Raw genomic sequence first — 23,464 nt, 5'->3', positions numbered from 1 at the left:
GTAGACACCCGGGGGCTTCCAAGGAGCTATGGCTTGCGTGGATCCCCCAACGTTCTCTTACCCAGAATCCCTTGCAAACCTCAATTTTAGCTGAAAAAATAATTTTTTTCACACTTTTTTGTGTGGGAAAGCGTGGCATCATTGGGCTCACACAAATTTCCTCCCACCTAGCGTTCCCCCAGGTCTCCCGATAAAAATGGTACCTAACTTGCGTGGGTAGGCATAGTGGCTGCAACAACAGGAAAAGGCCCAATTCGTACGGTGGAGACTTAAAAATTACCTTTAGCAAAACTATCTTATTTTTTGGGAGGGTTCACCTGAGCTTTTGGCCCGGGGCTTGGCGGGCATCTTTGAAAACTACCAAACCCAAACAGTTCTGAAAACTAGACACCCGGGGGAGTCCAGGGAGGTATGGCATGCGGGGTCCCCCCAATGTTTTCCTACCCAGAAATCCCTAAAAACCTTAAATTTAGGTTAAAAAAAACACTTTTCCATACATTTTTGCGTGGGATCTCCGTGCCGGCACAAATGTCCTACCACCCAGCGTTCCCCTTGATCTCCCGAGTAAAAGGATATCTCACTTGTGTGGGTGGGCCAAAGGCCTGTGACTAAGGTGAGGTGCTTAATTTGTTAATCCTAAATACTACAATTTTTAAAAATTCATTTTTAGCCTGTTCTGCTTTGGGGCACCCACACAAGTGAGGTATCATTTTACTCGGGAGAATAAGGGGAACGCTGGGTGGTAGGACATTTTTGCCAGCACGGAAATCCCACGCAAAAAAGTTTGGAAAAGTGATTTTTTTACCTATTTTTAAGGTTTGCAAGGAATTCTGGGTAGGAAGACATTAGGGGACTCATGCATGCCATACCTCCCTGGACTCCCCCGCGTGTCTAGTTTTCAGAACTGTTTGGGTTTGGTAGTTTCCAAAGATGGCCGCCGAGCCCCGGGCCAAAAACTCAGGTGCCCCCCCCCCCCCAAAAACAAGGTAGTTTTGCTATAGGTTATTTTAAATTCTCCACCGTACGATTTGGACCTTTGCCTTTTGCAGCCACTATGCCTACCCACGCAAGTGAGGTACCATTTTTATCGGGAGACCTGGGGGAACGCTGGGTGGGTGGAAATTTGTTGATCCACGCAGATTCCAGAACTTTCCACCACAGAAATGTGAGGAAAAGGCATTTTTTTTGTCAATTTCTTAGCTTTGCAAGGGATTCTGGGTAACATAACCTGGTAGTAGGCAGTCGAGGCACCCCATCCTGAATTCCCCTGGGTGTTTAGTTTTCAAAAATGTATAGGTTTGCTAGGTTTCCCTAGGTGCCGGCAGAGCTAGGGTTCAAAAACGAAAGGTAGGCTCTTTGCCAAAAAAGGGCACATTTTTACTGCGAAATTGCGGTGCGACCATGTTGCGTTTTGCGCTGGTTCCTGTTGCAGCCACTAGGCAGACCCAGGCAAGTGAGGTACCAGTTAGACCCGGGGAAACGCTGGGTGGGTGGAAATTTATTGATCCACGCAGATTCCAGAACTTTCCACCACAGAAATGTGAGGGAAATGTGTTTTTTTGTAATTTCTTTTAGCTTTGCAAGGGATTCTGAGTACCAGAACCTGATGGTAGGCAGTCGAGTCACCCCATCCTGAATTCCCATGGGTGTCTAGTTTTCAAAAATGTATAGGTTTGCTAGGTTTCCCTAGGTGCCAGCAGAGCTAGGGTTCAAAAACAAAAGGTAGTCTCTTCTCCCAAAAAGGGCACGATTTCACTGCGAAATTGAGGTGCGACCACGTTGCGTTTTGCACTGTTTCCTGTCGCAGGCACTAGGCAGACCCAGGCAAGTGAGGTACCATTTTTTTCGGGTGACCCGGGGGAACGCTGGGTGGGTAGAAATTGGTTGATTAGCGCAGATTCCAGAACTTTCCACTACAGAAATGTGAGGAAAATGCATTTTTTTTGTCAATTTCTTAGCTTTGCAAGGGATTCCGGGTAACAGAACCTGGTGGTAGGCAGTCAAGTCACCCCATCCTGAATTTCCCTGGGTGTCTAGTTTTCACAAATGTATAGGTTTGCTAGGTTTCCCTAGGTGCCGGCAGAGCTAGGGTTCAAAATCAAAAGGTAGTCTCTTTGCCCAAAAAGGGCACGATTTCACTGCGAAATTGAGGTGCGACCACGTTGCGTTTTGCGCTGTTTCCTGTCGCAGGCACTAGGCAGACCCAGGCAAGTGAGGTACCATTTTTTTCGGGAGACCCGGGGGACGCTGGGTGGGTGAAAATTTGTTGATCCACGCAGATTCCAGAACTTTCCACCACAGAAATGTGAGGAAAATGCGTTTTTTTGTCAATTTCTTAGCTTTGCAAGGGATTCTGGGTAACAGAACCTGGTGGTAGGCAGTCGAGTCACCCAGGCGCGGTGCGTCCATTGGGGCGTAGGGGCGTAGCCCCACTAAGCCCCATGGACCCACCGCGTCGTCACGAAAATACAAATACAACAAATACTGAAATAATCTTGCTCGCTACCTGCCGCACGGGAATCCGGGAGACACCCGACTTTTCCGTGCGGGGGGCGGATGGGCCTGCTGCATCTGCGCAAGTTGATTTATGGGCAGAATCATGTTCGCGCATGCGCAGATTGATTCCCTGTGCATTTCCCCTTAGAGAGAGGACCTGGGGGCGGGCCGCAGCCCCCGGGGTTAACCAGGGGGACTGGGCGAGGAGTCATGGTGCCCCCCCAGCCAATCCTGGCGGTTAGTGCGGCCGACTTTAGTGCTGGGAAACCAGGTTCGAGCCTCTTATTGTAAATAATCGTGAAATGGGAGGAGAATGTATAGATTTGTGTCAGAAGAATTGGCACATATTTAAACTCGAAGTCTTATTGTTTCATCGTGAAAAGTAGCATTCAATGGGATTAAAAATGTGGTCGGCAGTGAACTGCTTCAGAGAGCAGACGCTTCAGAGAGCAAAGCAAGAAAAGAAGTTCAGGTGGAAATCAGACGTATGAATTGAGGCCGGTTATCACTGTCACGCTGTAGTCGGAAGGATGTTCACACTCTTGTCAAAGCCATTTTATTCATTCACCTTGTTACTCTTATTGGACTTTATAAGCAGGAGTCTGCCCGATTTACCAAGACAAATAGGGCTCAGTTTGAGCAAAGATTTACGCTTCAATAAATCACGGAACTTAAAATAAAACAGAAAAAGAATGTGGGTTTCTGAGGAAATAGTAGCATTTACGTCACCCATCTGTATGCGTGTAACTACACGCATACAGATGGGTGGATGCATGAATGAATGATGGATGCAGGATGGATGGATGAATGGATGGGTGAATGGATGCAGGAAAGGATGCAGGAAAGGATGCAGGATGGATGGATGGATGGATGGATGGATGATGGATGCAGGATGGGTGGATGCATGAATGAATGGTGGATGATGGATGGGTGGATGGATGGGTGGATGCATGAATGAATGATGGATGCAGGATGGATGGATGGATGGGTGAATGGATGCAGGAAAGGATGCAGGGTGGATGGATGATGGATGCAGGATGGGTGGATGGGTGGATGCATGAATGAATGGTGGATGATGGATGGGTGGATGGATGGGTGGATGCATGAATGAATGATGGATGCAGGATGGATGGGTGAATGGATGAATGGATGCAGGATGGATGATGGATGGATGGGTGGATGGATGGATGGGTGGGTGGATGAATGATGGATGCAGGGTGGATGGATGGGTGGATGCATGAATGAATGATGGATGCAGGATGAATGGATGCAGGAATGGATGCAGGATGGATGGTGGATGGGTAGATGCATGAATGAATGATGGATGCAGGATGGGTGGATGGATGCATGAATGAATGATGGATGCAGGATGGATGGATGGATGAATGGATGGGTGAATGGATGAATGGATGCAGGAATGGATGCAGGATGGATGGATGGGTGCATGAATGAATGATGGATGCAGGATGGATGGATGGGTGGATGCATGAATGAATGATGGATGCAGAATTGATGGATGGATGGGTGGATGCATGAATGAATGAATGATGTATGGATGCAGGATGGGTGGGTGGATGGGTGGATGCATGAATGATGTATGGATGGATGCAAGGTGGTTCGGGCTCGCTCGCTGCGCTCGCTGTGCTCGCTGTGGTGCAATATGCAAATTAGTTTACGCCTCACCACTTTCAAATGTCACCAGCCGCCCCTGGAGTCACCCCATCCTGAATTCCCCTGGGTGTCTAGTTTTCAAAAATGTATAGGTTTGCTAGGTTTCCCTAGGTGCCAGCAGAGCTAGGGTTCAAAAACAAAAGGTAGTCTCTTTGCCCAAAAAGGGCACGATTTCACTGCGAAATTGAGGTGCGACCATGTTGCGTTTTGCACTATTTCCTGTCGCAGGCACTAGGCAGACTCAGGCAAGTGAGGTACCATTTTTTTCGGGAGACCCGGGGGAACGCTGGGTGGGTGGAAATTCGTTGATCCACGCAGATTCCAGAACTTTCCACCACAGAAATGTGAGGAAAATGCGTATTTTTTGTCAATTATTTAGCTTTGCAAGGGATTCTGGGTAACAGAACCTGGTGGGAGGCAGTCGAGTCACCCCATCCTGAATTCCCCTGGGTGTGTAGTTTTCAAAAATATATAGGTTTGCTAGGTTTCCCTAGGTGTCGGCAGAGCTAGGGTGCAAAAACTACAGCTAGGCACTTTGCCATAAAAGGGTCAATTTTTGACTGCAAAATTGAGGTGTGACCACGTTGCATTTTGCGCCGTTTCCTGTCGCAGGCACAAGGCCAACCCACACAAGTGAGGTACCGTTTTTATCGGGAGACTTAGGGTAATTCAGATTTGTAAATCAACTGTTATTACCTATTGAGTTTTCATGCATTTCACCCTTCCTAATGAAAGACATTGTGTAAAAAAAATCTTTTTGAAAAATGACCAATAATTCTCATGCTAGTATGAGTATTCCCAATTTTGAAAATGTGCAAATATATACTGTTTCTAAACTCTATAATTTGTACCCTATTCAGAAATACATAGGTGTCTTTCATACAGATTTTTCCATGTACACAATTTCCAAGAATAAGGGCTCTATACCCAGTAAATAAAATAATACCATTGCAAGTTGCTGCTCAGTTTTTGGATCTGGGTTCGTCGGGTTCTTGGTAAAACTACAAGTCCTATATATCCCCACAACCAGGAAGGTCTAACGGATGTAACGGTATATTGCTTTCCAAGAGCTGTCAAAATTACAACAAGTTATAGGTGAAAACGTTGAGACAAAAGGCTGTTTTTTTCAACAAATGTTCAATTATTCCAATATTTAACTGTTAGTTTCTATAAAGAAACCTTCATGGATTTAGACAAATGACCCCTTTCTGAATTCAGAATTTTGTCTACTTTCCGAACATGTATAGCTTTTCAGGATCCATTATTGCTTTCAAACTCATTTCTACCATTAACTGGAAGGAGGTTGAAAGCTCTAAAAATAGCAAAAATAGGCTATGTCCCAGAAAAATGCCAAAACTGTGTGAAAAATGTTGGTTCTCTGACAAAAGACTGTCATTCCCTAAAAGCTGAGAAAATTGAGATTTCAGCCCCACAACCCCTTTTTTGATAACATTTGCAGGGAAAAACCCAGAGGCTTTCATTTGGAGCGCGTTTTTCGCATTTTTCTGAAAAAAACTAAAATTTCACTGTATTTTGGTTAATTTCTGGGACCCCTCCAAGGCAATCCACAAACCCTGGGCACCTTTAGAATCCACATGATGTTGGAAGAAAAGGACGCACATTTGGCGTGGATACCTTATGTGGTCAAAAAGTTACAGGGGCCTAAGCGCGTAAATGTGTAAATGTGTAAATGTAGGTGTACTTATATAGCGCAAACCTGTCACCCAAAGGGCATCCTGGCGCTTGCTTATGGAACCCGTCCTGGTATTCCCCTGTGAGAAACCCCGGAAGGGTGTCCACAAGGTGAAAGCCAGGCATCCCGCCGCGAGGGGCCGTAGTGGAGATTAAGCAAGCTATTGCCCAGAGTTGCAGAGTGTGACCCCGTGATTCGAGTAGGCACCGGAGCGAGAATTGTCGAGTCCGTGGAATTTTGAGCCCGAGACCCGCCGAGGCGGGGAATCGAACCCTGGTCCACGGTCGATCTCAGCTTCCGGGTCTGCCGCCTCTAACCACTGAGCCACGCTTCTCCACAGAAGTACTACCCCAAATCGCCAAAAAAAGGCTTAGCACAGGAGGGGAAAAGGCCTAGCAGCGAAGGGGTTAAGAGCGGCCTCTCTAACCTATGATGAGAACAGTGTATGTGTACGCCCACTTGGCTACTTCTACAGTCACCATTTTAAAGCACCACCCGTTAACAGTGGAAGTAGATCTTTTACACCTACTTTTACACCTACTAATCGTCCAATCTTCGAGGTTCCGGTACAGAATAGATATCAAGCTCTGAGCTCCCTAGATACAAATGACTGACATACACAGGATTGTGGGTCTCCCGTGTGTGTGATTCCTAATAACCAGGTGAACGAATTAAGCGAAAAATGTATAGATCCGGAGCTAACCCCGAAGGCTGATTTAAATATGATTGACAGTGGGCACAAATTTGTCTTTACAATCGAGAGGGCGGCAATTGACCAAGGATCCACAGGCGCAGATAATACAATTACTGGTTTAGACGAGGTAGAGCACAGAGGGGATGGTATTAATCGTTTCACTGCCCAAGACCAGTCCAATTGTTGCAATATGAGGGGGATATCAATCGTTAGTTGGAACATAGCCGGCTGGGCATCTAAGGAAAAAATGCTGGGGTGGGCCGATTTGATTAGATCATATGACATCCTGTGTTTTCAAGAAACCTGGTGTTCTACAATACCGAGTTTTGATGGGTTTGTATGCCACCATTTAGAAGCATCAAAGTCGCGGTATGGTAGAGCTAAAGGTGGTTTGCTTGTCCTATTATCTTTGAATCTAATGCTGACCGTTGTTAAACACTTAACTGTAGGGACACATTCGCAAATCCTATGGATACGCGAGAAGAAAGGCCAAGAGGTGCTTTTAATTAATTTTTATAATAATATTTTCGACAGCACACGGCATAAAGCCATAGTTGAATTAGAAAGTGCCGTATTGAAGCTTGCATTAGAGGCAAAAACTACTTTTGATTTTATTTGGTATGGGGATTTTAATTCTTCGATCTGCCCAATGTCGCTTTCCAGGGCATGTGGGATACAAAACAACAGGGGTGATAATACACCACATTTCCCACATAATGAGTATGGGGAGGCAATAAATAATTTACTGTTAACTTATGATTTAGAGCTCTTACAGCCTGCCAAAGATGCCAAGGGCCAAACAATTCTGACCTATACAGGCAGGAACTGTAATTCTCATATTGACCATGTTATGGTCTCATCAAGCATTGTGCCATATTGTCTGACTCAAGTTATTGAGGAATCTACCTTGAGTGACCATAACCGTATTTTAATGAGAACTGAGATCTGGAAACATAGTACACTACGGACGTCCAGAACCGTAGTTAACATTGAACCACATAGATTAAACGGGACAAGGTTAAGGTGGAATGGGGAAAAATCCAAGAAGGTAATGAGCCTAATTATATCTAAATCCATGGCAGATATTAATGGCATCCTAACATCAGGGAGAGCCTCATCTTTTATTGTAGATAATTGTATTAATATTAACAAGACTGTAGGTACCATATTTACTGGGACCAGGAAAGGGAAAACCGCCCACAAAAATGGATGGTTTGATCATGCTTGTACAGCCCTCCTTTCTCAATTGAAACAGGCTTTGGCTTTCAGACCCAGGGATAACCATAAAGTAACACTTTTGAGATATGATTATAAAATGGTTCTTTCCAAAAGGAAGAGGGACTTGCAGCAAGAAGCCTGGGACAACTTAGCGCAGGCAGCAGATACCTCCAATTGCTGCCTGTTTTGGGCTACGGTTAACTCCCCCTTTCTTAAGGATGATAAAGCCCCTCACCTTGCGTCCAATGTCAGCAGTGAGGCCTGGGTCACTCACTTCTCAGCTATATTTCAGGCTGTGGGACAAAACGGTGTAAAACAAAGGTTATGGCCCGTAGTTCCATTGGGCATTACTTTAGCCGAGGTGGAATGCAGTATTAAGGCCAGCAAGGGGGGTAAGGCCCAGGGACCGGACGGGGTCCCTATTGATGTCTATAGGACTCTCCCGCTGTTATGGGGCCCTGTACTTACTCTGGTTTTTAATGCAGCAGTAACCACCATGATTCCACCAACATGGGGAGACTCTATTATTGTCCCTATCCATAAGAAGGGGGACAAGTCAGCAGCATGTAATTACCGCCCAATCAGCTTACTCGACTCATCAGCGAAAATTATGAGCAGAGTGTTGCTGATCAGGTTGGAAGAGTGGGCTGACGAGAAGGGGATTCTGGTGACCTCGCAGTATGGTTTTAGAAAGGGCTGTGGGACATTAGACCAATGGTTAAATCTACATTTACTAATTGGCAAATACACCAAGGCCAAGCGCTGCACCTTATATCTTTGCTTCGCTGATTTAAGCAGCGCATTTGACTTGGTCGACCACTCTATTTTATGGCCAGCCCTGCTAGAACTCGGTGCACCAGAGGCAATTATTTTCTTTTTAGCTCGCCTCTATGAAAAGCTGCAAGCCTGTGTGCGCTACGGGGTAAGCGGGGAGTGTACCCCCAATTTTAATGTAAAGCGGGGAATAAGACAGGGTTGTGTTCTCGCCCCCCTGCTATTCACCCTTTTTGTAAATGCTGTTGATACAATTTTAAAAACAGTCAAAGCTGATGTGCCTCAGGTAAATGGGTCAGGAGTGCCAGTACTGCTTTATGCAGATGATGCTGTGCTTTTATCACGGACCCCCATAGGACTCCAGCGCCTGATGGATCGGTTTTCTCCTTTTATAAAAGAAAGGAAATTATTAATTAACAAGAGTAAAACCCATACGATGATCTGTGGTGCTAGGACTAATAAAAACCATACATTTTTTATAGAAGGGCTGAAAGTGCAGCAAGTTGAAAAGTTCTGTTACCTGGGTGTGACCTTTTCGAGGGATGGTAGCTGGTCCCAGGAGCTCGTTAATGTAAAATCTAAAATGTCAAAAAGCGCCTATGGAATATTTAAATTTGCCTCAAAAATCGGCGATAGACTAATCGGTGATATGATGCAGATTTATAAGGTAAGGAGTGTCTCGATTGCATTATACGGGGCCGGGTTGTGGGGTTATTCCAACGTAGGCAGTTTGCAGTCGGAAGAAAATATCTTCCTTAAAAAACACCTCTGTCTACCTACCTCTGCCCCAACCGATTTGATCCATAGGGAAGTGGGGGCTGTCTATTTATGTGACCTTGTTTCATTTAGGCCTTTAATGATCTGGCGTGCCATTTGGCACAAGGAAGAGACAGTTTTTAACCAACACGTCATTAAGGATTGTCTTGACCTGGTTAATTATACCAAGATCCCCTGGCTAAAGTACATTGTAGACAGTTTTCAGGCTATTTACGGTCTCAATATAATAGTGGATCCGTGTGCTGCAGGGGATATCCCTAAGCAGGAACTGAAAAACAAATGTATGTTGTATCAAGCTGAAAAGCGTCTAGTTAGCAACGGCCACTTGACTACAGTCAGTCTCTTTAACAAGTATATGGACTGTGAAGGCCCTCATTTATACCTAAGCCAGATAACTAGACCAGCCCACAGGTTTGTTCTTACAAGACTTAGATTGGCTCACGATCTGGTGGCCTTTCCCCATCCTAAGAAACATCCTGTTGGCCCTTGTCCATGTGATGGGTATTCAAAACAAAGCACACTGCACTTTATGTTAATCTGTACCCTATTCTTGAATCTCAGGATGGTCTATCTTAAACCAATGTTTATTAAATATGGAATCTATAGCGTTGATGAGGCTATGAAGTTGATTTACAATGTGAACTCATCGGATATATGTATTTTTACTGCTACTTTTATATGTAAATCTATTCATTTTAGGAAAAGTATGATGTTTTAATCTTTGTTTCGGCATTTTATGTGTACATAATCAGTTAATTGTTTTGCCTATATGCTTTTATGGTCATTTGTACAATATGAACTGAATAAAGCTCCATGAAATGAAATGACACATTAACAAGAAAGCCAGCTGGTTCACCGCAGTCCTCCAGGCCTCCCAACAAACCTGCCGTACACTAGAGCAGAAATGGCACCACAAACAGACACCAGACAGCTACGCAACCCACAAGAACGCCATCCGCAGACTCCATCACCTCATCAGATCCGCCAAAAGGGCCCCCTTCAAGGACCGACTCGATAACAACGCGCACAACAGCAAAGAGCTCTTCAACATCGTGTAGAAACTCTCCAACCCCAGCTCCAACACCAACGACATCCCACCATCACAAGACCTGTGCGACTCCCTCGCCACCTTCTTCCATCGCAAGATCGCAGACATACACAACCGCTTCGACAACCTGACCACCCCAAGAACCACCGACACCTCAGACCCCGCGGCCACCACCAACATCAATCCCCTACTCACCTGGACAAACATAAGCAACGACGACACAATTAAAATCATGAACACATCCACTCAGGCTCTCCGTCAGACCCATGCCCACACCACATCTTTAACAAAGCTAGCGCCACCATCGCACCTCAGTTCCGCAAGGCCATCAACATCTCCTTCAAGACTGCGACCTTCCCGGGGAGCTGGAAGCACGTCGAGATCAACGCCTTACTAAAGAAACCCAAGGCGGATCCGAGGACCCTCAAGAACTTCCTGCCTCCCTGCTCCCGTTCCTGGCGAGGGTCATTGAGAAGACCGTCAACAGACAGCTAACCCGCTACCTCAAGGAGAACAACATTCTGGACCCCAGTCCGGGTTCCTCAGCAACCACAGTATTGAGACTGCCCTCATTGCCACCACCGATGACATCAGGGCCCTGCTGGACAACCACGAAACCGCGGCCTTCATCCTCCTGGACCTATCAGCTGCCTTCGACACTGTCTGCCACCGCACCCTACTCACACGCCTCCACAACGCAGTGATCCGAAACAAGGCTCTGGAATGGACCACCTCCTTCCTCTCTGGCAGAACCTAGGGTGTCCGCCTCCCCCATTTCCGTTCTGAAGCTTCCAAGATCATCTGCGGCGTACCCCAAGGATCATCCCTCAGCCCGACACTGTTCCATGTCTACATGACTATGCTTGCCCACGTCGCCCGACTGCACGACCTCAACATCATCTCCTATGCCGACGACATCCAGCTGATCCTCTCCCTCACCAAGGACCCCCTCAGTGCCAAAACCAACCTCCAGGGAGGAATGAAAGCTGTCGCCGAGTGGATGAAGATCAGCCGCCTGAAGCTGAACTCGGACAAGACAGAGTTCCTCATCCTCGGCTCACTCTCTCAGCCTGGGACGACTCCTGGTGGCCGTCCGAACTGGGAGCAGCACCGACACCCACCGACCACGCACGCAACCTGGGGTTTATCCTCGACTCAACATTCTCCATGACCAAGCAAGTCAATGCCGTCTCGTCCTCCTGCTTCAACACCCCCCGCATGCTCCGCAAGATCTACAGATGGATCCCCACCGAAACAAGAAAAACGGTCACCCAGGCCCTCGGCAGCAGCAAGCTGGACTACGGAAACGCCCTCTACGCAGGAGCCTCGGCGAAACTCCTGAAACGACTACAAAGCATACAGAACGTCTCTGCTTGCCTGATCCTCGACATCCCGCGCCACAGCCACATCACACCACACCTGAGAGACGTGCACTGGCTTCCCAACAAGAGGATCACCAAGAGGATCACCTTCAAGCTCCTCACCCACGCACACAAGGCACTCCACAACACTGGAATAGTATATCTCAACAGACGACTCACCTTCTACACCCCGAACCGTCAGCTCCGCTCCATCGCCCTCCCCACCGTCCCGCGCATCTGAAGAGCGACCACCGGCGGCAGATCGTTCTCCCACCTCGCCGTCAAGACCTGGAACACCCTCCCCATCCTCCTACGGCAGACCCAGGACCTACTAACCTTCAGGAGGCTTCTCAAGACCTGGCTATTCGAGCAGTAGCAGCCCGCCTCGCCCCTCCCCAGCACCTTGAGACCCTCACAGGGGAGTGGTGTGCTTTACAAATGTACTGATTGATTGATTGATTGATTGATGTAATGCAAGGGGGTGGGGCGGCTGACCTAGACATCGGGGCAAAGCTCCACCTGACAAATAAGGCAACATTCTTTATGCCACCCTGGATGCAGATATGAAGTAATTCCCTCCAATGTGGCCCCTCAAGGGGGCTGGCAGAAAGCCCACTGGAAGCCAGGAAGATTTTATTTTAAATTACTGTCAAGGGCAGGGGGCTCACTCCTTAGATGTTGCCGCAAAATCTAAGGAGTGAAAAATTCCCATTGATTGAGTTAACCAGCGTTGGCTGGACATAAAAATTCGGTCACCTTTTGGTGAAATAATCTCCTTCTTTTCACTTTGTCTAAAGGCTATTCCTTTGAATAATGATTGTCATTTATTAATCTTTCTTAATTACAAACACATTGAGATGTAGTATTTGTTGTGTATGTAGGTTGTTTATGTCATATTGTTTCTTTCAGTAAGAGTTGTGTATATTGTTTCTCCCTTCAAGTGTCATGTATTGTATTATGTATATGTGCTGTAAATAGTATTGAATGTATATATGTGTCTTTTCCATTCATAAAATTTGAGAAAAAGAGTTCACAAAAAAATTTGAAAAATTGTAGGGGTATAAATAAAGGTACCCAGACAAACTAAAATGATTTCTTTTTTGGTTTTGTCTTGGAAATAATTATTGACAAAAAGTGGGAGGTGGGCAGTTTGTGTATTTTTGTCGTTTGGATCCCCTGACATTTTTTTACCAACAATGTCCTGCACATCTCAAACTTGGAGTCAAATCGCACATTTTCAATGCATTTCTGAGACATAAACTTCTGGAAACCATGGATACACAAAATTCCTACCACCCAGAATTCCCCCGCTTGTCCCGATAAAAATGCGACCCCACTTGTGTGGCTCAGCCACACAAGTCAGGTAGCATTTATATCGGAACAGGTGGGGGAACACTGGGTAGCACGAATTGTGTGTATTTCTGGTGATTCTGGAATTTTATGCCACAGAAATTCGAGGAAAATTCACCTTTTCAGGTAAAGTTTGAGGTGTGCAGGGCATTGTGGGTGAGAAAACTTCAGGGGATCCATACAAGGCACACCGCCCTAGATTTCAGAAATGCCTAACTTTGGTAGGTTTCCACTGAGCCTTGGGCCAAAAACGCAGGTACCCCCATTGCCACATCAGGGGACACATGTTGCTGTCTTCACATTGTGTTTTGGGCTTACCCATATAAGTGAGGTGGTATTTTTATCAGAAGAATTAGGGAAATGCTAGGTGGTAGGAAATTAGTGGCTCTCCACAGAGTCCAGAATTTTCCATCACAGAAATGAGAGGAAATTGTTCTGTTTTAGTCAAAGTTTAAGGCGTGTAAGGGCTTCTGGGTAGGAAAACCTAGAGCGAGCCAAACCCCCCCCGAATTTCCCTGGGTGTCTAGTTTTCATGTTCATGTTTGCTAGGTTTCCCTAGGTGCCAGCTGAACAAGGGCCCAAAATCCAAAGCTAACCATGTTGCAAAAAAAAACCAAGCATTTGCAATGCAATAGGTCTCGCAGCATTACAGTTTGAGTTATTGGCATTGTATATGACAATGGGTTGCATTAAATTTTTAGCTAAGTCTGTATTGGTGTTACTAAAGGTTCAAGTCCACAAGGCTTAGTACCTCTCATCGACAAGCAGCATCTTTACCTCCCGCTGAGCATATTCTACAGAACTCTCTAGTGTCCCAGATCCAGTCCAGGTTTTTGGTTGCTTGCTGAGATTTATAACATTGTTTAACTTGCTGTAATATCAGGACTACAAATCCCAGAATGCAAGATTATCGATTGGCTGAGTAACTAAAGCACCGAGCTGTACGTAAAAAAAGAACACCATTGTACGCTGAGAACGATTTATTCAGAACCGTTTGTTGGCGTTAATTATGACGTGAGTGCCATAAATTGGTACCAAAGTCAAGAGGTGCTTGCGGAAGTGTCAAAGTGAAAAAACTTGACCTCGAGAAGAAGTTGCAACGTTCCCATATACTTCGCAAAGTTTGGTAAAAACTTGGCACCGCCCTGGAAATGTGCACGAATTAAGATGGAAGGCTGCCAGCTGCTTCCGGGATGTGGTTGGGCTGGTCACGTGTTCACTTTAACGAGACCATTGATTCCGCATTCCTGTGCACCTGGTGGGTGACGCGGTGTCAGGGCGGGGGCTAGCTCACCTTAGCACTCCTTTGCCTGAAGGTAGGGCCACAGGGAACAGTCAAAGAGGAATGCATGCGTTCACCATACGTCCTGTCAGCTTCCATGCCCAGCAGGCAGTGCCAGCCTTTGGGATGGGTGAACCAGCACACAGCCAAGGTGCCAAGCTTTGGATGGGCACACTGCGGTGTACGCATGAGGCCAAATAGGAATGCATGCGTTCACCATACGTCCTGTCAGCTTCCATGCCCAGCAGGCAGTGCCAGCCTGTGGGATGGGTGAACCAGCTCACAGCCAAGGTGCCAAGCTTCGGATGGGCATACTGCGGTGTCGCATGAGGTCCTGCAGCCACCAGGGGGCGCAAGCCTGCATGGATTCTTTTGATCACGCTCCCCGCCCCGTGATGAGGGGGCGCCGGTGCCCATTATCCCGCCGCCCTGGCCGGGTTTGCCGCAGGGCAGGGCCGCACCACTGGGAAACCCCACCGGAAGTCTCGCCCAGACGTGGAGGAAATGACAGGCCTGCGCCGCGGGCCAGACCTCGCCTTGGCAGACGATGAAAGATGGTGCTGCCGCGGGAGCGCCCAAAAGAAGGGCTCATTTCAGGTCCTGGTCACCCGGCGCCACCCAGAGGAGCTGCCGGCCTGGCACAGGGACTTCACCTTAAAAGAAAAAGTTTCAGAATAAAAAAATAAAAAACAAACTTCTGGTTCTGTTTGGATAAAGATTGCTCTGAATGTACTGCTGTGTTGTCTTAGGTCTGGATTTGGATCACACAGCAGACGCGTGCCTCGTGCGGTGTGGGCGGCTGCAGTGTGTGCACACCTCAAACCACCCGTGCCCTGTGCCAGGGGGCAGGCCGGGTCAGGGCGCCCTCTTACAGTTCATGCAGCAGCCCAGGGCTGGCTTTAGCACCTGTGCACTACCACGGGGAACTTCCTCTCTCCATAGCCCCCTCTCTCACACATTTAATTCGTTTTAAAAGTCGGGCCTTACTAATCAGAATGTATATAATCTACCCAAACGTACCCTTTTAGCAATATTAGGAATAAATAACGAAAGCCTGAGGAAAAACATAACGTCCACTCCTAACCTATTCTATGCAGTTTGCATGCAGCTCTTTGATGACAGTTCGCAACAGTCACTGTTCTATATTAGGGCAAGAAAATCTCTGTGACTAAAACAGTAACCCACTCAGCTATCTACATAAAATACAGATCTTTGATCCGCAGAGTACGCATTCTTCACAGCAGGCACATTAACCCTAGACAGTGCTACATTATGGCAGGTCAAAACTGACACTAGACAAAACTTCAATCTCTTTCTCTCTAGCAGGAACGTTAACCACAACAGTTCTCGAAGTGTTGAGCTCCGTGTGTGCCCTGCAAGGGGTTAACAGTCAGCAAACAGATCTCATGAGGGGCGGACCTTCGAGTCCGTGACGGCGCCCTCGAGCACACACTAAACAGTACCTGGGTCCGGGATGCCGCGGACAATGCGGGGAACAGCTGTGGACCGGCAGGGCTCAGCAGAGGCCCGGAGGTAGGTCCGGCTCGTGGCAGCGTTGAAGAGATGCGGCGCTGGAGCGGGGCCTCCGAGGGGCTCTGCGGGCCGTCGGGGGTGCTGTCTGTTGTCCGGGCGTAGGCGGGGATCCTGGGGCAATCTGGCGGCTCTCCTCCCGGTGGGGCTCTGTCCGGCCCGTGAAGGCGTCTCTAGCTGAGGCGTTACGGGCGGGGCGCCCACGTGTGTGTCTGTGTGCGAGGGGGGGGGGGGTGTGGGGGGGCAGCACTCGTGTGTCTGTGTGCGTGCGCGTGTGTATGTGTGTGGTGGAGGCTGTATGAAAGTCGCAACATGGGCATCGAGGGTAAGCGGCCAGATATGTAGGCTGGAGTACACAGTTCAAAGGGTGATAAAAACGGAAGGAGAAGGAGTTAGCGAGTGAGATGGAGGGAATGCAGCTTGTATGCGCGTGTGTGTATGTGTGTGGGGGGGGAATCTCTCTGTATGTATGTGGCCGCTTGTGTGTGTATGCGCATGCGTGTGTGCTTCCCAGGAGACAGCGCCTGGCCGCAGCGCTCGTTCGCGTGCGCGTGTCACTTTCAAATCGCCTCCAAGGCGATGCGCGCGGCCAGGACTGTCTCCTGGGAAGCACACATGCCGACAAAAGGGGCTCGGCGGAGACGCGCTTCGCGCGGCTAGCCGAGACCTAAAAAGGGGTCCGTTTTCAGTCAAAAAATGGATTGGTTCCATATTGCGTTTTGGGGCCTTTCCTTTCGCAGGCACTAGGCCCACCCACCCATCTGAGGTACCATTTTATTTGGAGATGTGGGGAAGTGGTAGGAAGTTTGTGACTCGCTACAGATTTCAGAACATTCAATCACAGAAATGTGAGGAAAATGTACTTTTTTGTCAAAATGTGAGGTCTGCAAGGGCTTCTGAGTAAGAAAACCTGGTGAGAGCCAAACAAGTCACCCCACCCTGGATTTCCCTAGGTGTCTAGTTGTCACAAATGGACAGGTTTGTTAGGTTGCCCTAGGTGCCGGCTGAACTAGGGCTCAAAATTCACAGCCACACACAGTGCACTAAAGGGGGCACTTTTCAGGGGAAAACTGTGATATATCCATGTTACGTTTTGGGCCTTTCTTATCACGGGCACCAGGTATACCCACACAAGTGTGGTACCAGAACATGTGTTAATACCAAATGTATTTCTCTGCATTTGTGCCTTACAAATGTAATTCATTGTGTAAGAAAGAAAACATTTTGAGAAATGCCCTCTGAATCACATGCTAGCATAGGCACCCACAAATTCAGAGATGTGCAAATAACCACTGCTCCTAAACTCCATATCTTATGCCCATTTCAGAAATACATAGGTTTCCTTGATACCCATTTTTCACTCTATATTTTACCATATGAATTGCTCTATACCCGGTAAACAATAAAAACCCTTTGTAAGGTGCAGCTTACTTATTGGGAATTGCTCTCTACCTGGTACACAATAAAAACCCTTTGTACGGTGCAGCTCACTTATTGCCTCTGGGTAAGGGACAGCAGAAAATGTTAGCAGGAAGGCAAGCGGGCTCACACAGGCACACATATACACTCATTCACTCCAACCAATGCATTCACAAAGGTGTGCTCACACACACACACACACACACACACACATTCACAACACTCACTCACAACAAATTCATACATTTATACATACACCAAGCGCAAAACATTAAAAAAACATAAAACTTACCTGCCTTGCAGCTCCTCAAGAGGAATGCCTCGGAGGTCCAAGGAGGGTTGGGACTGCTGCCTTCTATCATTGGGTTCCCTTAGGTCAGCCAGTGATGGGTGGCAACAGTCCCTCAGTTCTTACAGATTAGGATGGGTTCACTGAGACTTGCTGGCCCACCCCCTCTGTGATGAGATGTCACTGATTGACACTCAGCCCTGGGCACTTCGGGGCTTAAAACTGAAGAGCCCAGGTCAGAAGCAATCAGTGACACTCCCTCTTGTCATGAGGGGGAGGGCCTCAAGGCACTTTTGCCAGGCTGAGGATATCACCCCCACAGGGCTGTGAAATCCTCATCCTGACAACGTTCAGCTCAGGCAACCAGGAGCCTGCACATTTAGTGCATGTCTAGCTCCCAGCTGCCTGACCTGAACAAGAAGAGTATCTGTCAGGCTGAGCTTTGTTGAGCCTGACACACACTCTTCTTATCTGGAAAAAGGTGAGGGGTGTGGCTCCAGCTCAGGGTACCTCGGGTTCTTGGAAAACCTACAACCCCTATCTATCACCGCAACCAGAAGGGTCTAGCGCACATAATAGTAAATTGCTTTTGCAAATCGGCCATTGTGACAAAAAGTTACAAATTAAAACATTGCTACAAAAGGAAATTTTTTCCTACTCATTTTCAATATTTTTTCTTTCAACACTTAGTTTCTTTGGGAAATCCTTGAGGGATCTACACAAATGACCCCTTACTGAATTCTACATTTTGTCTACTTTTCGGAACTCTATAGCTCTATGGGATCACCCATGAGTTTCACAGCAGTTTCCACCACAATCTGGAAGCAGGATGAAAGCATAATTAGGAAAAATGGGCTATTTCTTTGAAAAATGCCAAAACTGTGGTTAAAAAAAAGTTTTTGGATTCAGCTCTGCATGTTGCTGAAAGGTGGGAAGATGGTGACTTCAGCACAGAAAACCTTTTATTGATGCAATTTTTAGGGGGAAAAAATGAAGCTATATTTTGGATATTTTCTCAGTCCCCTCCAGGGTAGTCCACAAATCGTGGGTACCTTTAGAATCCCTAGGATGTTGGAAAAGAGGATGAAAACTTAGCATGGATACCTTATGTGCAAAAAATGTTGAGGAGACCTAAACGCGAAATAACCCAAATAGCCAAAAAAGGGCTTAGCATTCTAGGGGAAAAGACCAAGCAGCGAAAGGGTTCATCTTTTAACTTCTGTGGACATCCACTTAATCATTACTGGAATCCAAGGACTTCCACTAAATCATTATGAGAATCTGGGGACCCCTACTGGGTCATTAAAGGAAGCCTGGCACCGCAGCTTAAACAATTTCAATGACTTGAACTTCAAAATAATGCACAAAAATACAGAAAGAAGAATTTGTCAAACAAATACACAAATAGTCACATGATGAAATATTTCATTTAATTCACAAACATAAAAAAAACAAAATTTCAATGGGAAGGTTGCGGCTTTTCTAAATTCAACTGAGGCCACCCATCGTCCATACTACATACTGTTTGTTGCATCTGCATTCCTACCATGAGTCAATCTTAGGCTTCCAACTTAATTTTTAGCTTTTAAATTCGAATATCTTCACATTTACAACATAATTTTAAATGTTATATTTTGCTTCTTTATAAAAATACACATTATTAATCTGCTACTATAGTTTTTCTAAGCAGTTACGGCCCCCTGAGTAGGCGTTGCAGACCCCTGGACTACAGGTTAAGGAGCGATGGTTTAGTGTAAGGCCCAACTAATCAAAGAGCTGTAGACAGAATTTGATGGAGGCAGATGTGGTTTTGAAGGTACTCCCTTTGACCAGCAAGTCGTATCAATCAGAAACAATTTGATGGTCTTGTTTTTTTTTTTTATTTTTTTATTTATTGCAGTGATATCCACAGTACATGCAAAGGAAAATGTATTGCGTCTTGCATAGCCATGAAAAGAGTCCACATTCCTAGTAGCCATACACAGCTTTCCTGCCCACATCCCGAGGGCCGGGCGGCGTTCAACTAATGGTCTCATAGGCTCTCACAGTGTGGTGACTTGCATCATCTATCATCCAGTGTTGAAATCACAACTTTTATTATAAGAACGTTAACAAACTAGAGGTGCCTACCCATTATCTACTATCTTGCATACCTGTGGAGCATAACTTCTGACAAGTCTTATAGTACTCAGCAAACCAAGTGCAGGTTCAGCCGGCCCAGACGTGTAACGCACGAGAACAGTAATTATTCCAATTGAAATACCATCTCAACCAACCGCCGCATCCCCATCCACCCCCAGCAGGGAGCTCTCGGACCTGTCCGCCTCATCACCAGCGGCCACCATATCCTGTCGCCTCAAGTAGTCAAGGTATAATCCCCAAAAGTTTTTGGGTCTGCTTTTGGGTGGCAGGAGTTCACTATAAGTCTCCGACTGCGTGCAACAATAAGTCAAGTCTCTAATCCACTGCGCAGTCTTGGGAAAGGGGCCCCTCAACCAGCACATAGCTAGCCTCCTTTTCGCCATCAGCATCCCCATATCCACTATCCTACGCTGCGCCTTAGGTAGTGCTTTGGAATAACCTAGCAGTGCAAGCGCCGGAGACGGGGCTATCTCCACCTCAAGGATCCTGCTTAGTTCCTGAAACACCGCGCCCCAATAGTGTTGCACCCCCGGACACTCCCAAGCCAAGTGCATGAACCCTGCGCCTAGCGAACTGCATCGATCACATGTCGCACATTCACGAAGCCCAAACCGGTGTAGCCTGTCCGGGGTGTGATAAACTCTGTTAATATACTTGAAGTGCACTAACCTATGCCTACCATTCAGGGAGACGGACCTCGTGTTGGAGCAGCAGTAACGCCACATGTCATCTGCAATCATTGTATCTAAGTCGCGTTGCCAGGCCAAGCGTGCCTTGTTGTACCCAGTCACCCGTTCAGTAATGGTCTTCTTATACAGAGTTGAGACCATTTTTCCCGGCACTTCCGATTTAGTTACATATGAAAGTTCCAATAGCTCTGAGGGTTCCTGAAAGTCTTCCCCTAACTGTTCCCGCCAAGCCTCTCTGACTCTGTGAAATTGAAAACGCTGCAGTCCGGTAGGTTGTACCTCCTGAGTTGTCACACCCGACAGTGTTTGATGGCCTTGTTATCTGATATGTTCAGCAGTTTGTGAACAATTTTGAGACAGATCTAAGGCTGAATGGGATGACTCTGAATTGATAATAGCAACGGGCCACTTCAAATCTCAGGTATTTTCGATGCTTGCGATGAATTCGGACATAAAATATGGTGGAGATACCAGCACAACAGTCAAGCTATGATCTCAACGAAGAATTTTTTATCAAGTTCTGATCAAACGAGCTTTTAGGTTAACAGCCAATACATAGTGTTTACAGAATGCAATTACAATACCTAGTGACAAAGAATCAAGCTCAGAGATGAGGAAAGAACCACTGCAGAACATGCAGCCTAAAGAAATCTGAAAAGAAATGAGAATGTAAGAACTCATAAATGATCTGCATAACAATGTAGTTGGGAAGTCTACTCATGAATAGATAGCGAGTTTTTCCTAAATCTAATGTTTTGATGGTACACTAATAGACAAAATGGCCATGATAAGGCGTCATGAGCAGTAATTAATTTGTGAAGGAATAAGTACTGCAGCTCAACGCTCTGCTCAGGATCCCCCAGCTGCTGGAATTAAAAGTTGGTGCGCCCAATAACAAGGCAGTGTAGACTTGAATCCACTTGTCTCCTCTATCCACTACCAAATACTCCCTGCCCATTTAGTTCTCTCTTGCAGGTTCCTGCTTTCTCCATTTATGATGGTTTTTCTATCCTTCTCGTCTTCTGTGTTAAATCTGGGGGTCTCTAGTTGGCAATGGTATTCACCTTTGTCCAAATAGGGACCCTTACTTCTAAGTCAGAATAAGGGGAGTACACTCCTTAATAACCCCTGCTCAGCCCCTTGGTAGTTTGGCACGAGCAGACAGGCTTATCTCAGAGGCAGTGTGTTAAGCATTGGTGAATATACACAGTAATACAGTGAAAACACCACAGATGGACACAACACAGGTTTTGTAAAAATAAGTATTCTTTATATAGACTTAAACACAGGACCACATACGACAAAAATCCACAATCCTACAATTAAGATTACTTAAAAGATGATTAAAGTTGTTTAGTTCAAGTTGTTGGCAAATGCGGCAAAGTTCTCAACAAAGTACCTGGATGCGTAACGCAAAGTAAACAAGAGGCTTGCAAAAGGGGAGATGCGTTGGTTCCGTGATCCGGGGGAGATGATGTGTCGTGCCCCAATGCTTGAGCAGAGTGGGGATGTGTTGTGCTTCTTACTGGTGCGGAGGTGATACGTAGATTCTCGGCCTGCGGGCCCGTAGCGGTGCGCAAGATGGCGCCTTGATGCGATGCGATGATCCGGTTGCGATGCGAGGCAATGGCGCCCTTGATGCGGCGATGCGATGACGTTGCGATGACGCCCTGGCAGCCTGGCGACGACTCTGTACTTTGGAGCCGCGACAGGCCCTGCGACACGCTTCTCCGGTGATGCGATGGCGACTCTCACAATGGCGTCACGCTTCTCCGGTGCTGCGACAGCAGGCAGCTTCAATGAACACACGCTTCCAGGGAGATGCGGCGAAGGCTCGCTTCTCTGGCGATGCGACGATTTCAGCTGCTGCGGCGACACGCTTCTTCTCGATGTGTCGCGCTTCCAGCTCCCAGCGGCACGCAATTGTCTGGAATCAGAACTCCCAGAAAGGAAATTCAGTGGGGAAGTGAAGTCTTTTGTCACTGAGACTTCAGCAGGAGGCAAGCACAGTTCAAGCCCTTGGAGAATATTCTGTAGATGAAAGTCCTTACGAAGTTCCTTCTCCTTTCCCTTGGCAATGAAGCAGCCACTGCAGGCCAACCCAGCAAACAGCACACTGGCAGAGGGGCAGTACAACTCCTGCAGCTTCCTTGGTTCTTCTCCTTGGCAGAAAGGTTTCTTGTCCAGAAGTGATCTAATTTCTTGGGATCAGGGTCCCAATATTTATACCCCAAAATCCTTTTTCTCTGAAGGCAGAGAGGCCTCTGTCTAGTCCAAACCAGTTCCTGAGCACTTTGTTTACATGACTCTTCTTCCTTTCACTGTGCAGGGCAGAGATATCAGCCACCCCACATGAGGTGGAGCCAGCACAGGGGAGGGAAGATACAGCTCTGGAGCACTCTGTTGACATGATTCCTCCTCTCCTTTTACAGTGCAGGGCAGAGACATCAGACAAGCCACAGGAGGTGGATTCAGCATTGTAGAGGGAAGGCCCAGCCCTATTCAGGTCCCAGGTGCAACTCCTCCCTCCCATCTAAATGCAGATCTCTCTATTCACCACTGGGCTGCCCTAGTCTGTCTCCTGGAATCCCCCAGCCCTGTCATTCACAAACCCAGACAAGGAATACACAACCCAGCAGAGGCAGGCCTGGATAGTTAGTGGTGGTATTTTCAAACAAAGAATATTAAAACCAACTTTACTAAAAGATGTATTTTATTATTCTGAGTTCAGGCATACTAAATTCGAATTTCTGCCATTTTCCCTGAGTCAGTTAGGATTCTAAGAATGTAATAATCTAACTGCCCATTCTGGCCTATGAGAACAGGTAGCCTTCAATAGTGAAAAACAAAAATGGCTGTAATTCACTATTACAACATGCTACACATTTCAGAGCATGTCCTTCCTTATACTTACAATGCACCCTGCCATTGGGCTACCATAAGTGTGTCTAATATGAAGCAAAGGGAAGGTTTAGGGACTGGCAAGTGGGTGCACTTGGCCAAGTCGACATGGCAGTGCTAGACTGCACAC

General features: G+C 46.8%; 1 protein-coding gene across 6 annotated transcripts in view; it reads right to left on the bottom strand.

Moving 5' to 3' along the window:
- The window catches only part of TTLL5 (tubulin tyrosine ligase like 5), a 1,026,293-nt gene that overhangs the window by 451,704 nt on the left and 551,125 nt on the right, over positions 1 to 23,464 (bottom strand). The gene's annotated exons all lie outside the window — the stretch shown is intronic.

This window comes from Lissotriton helveticus, chromosome 9, assembly GCF_964261635.1.
Source record: "Lissotriton helveticus chromosome 9, aLisHel1.1, whole genome shotgun sequence".
Taxonomy (NCBI): Eukaryota; Metazoa; Chordata; class Amphibia; order Caudata; family Salamandridae; genus Lissotriton; species Lissotriton helveticus.
Note: the sequence above shows the minus strand (reverse complement) of the source record. Positions and strands in the feature narration are given on the sequence as shown.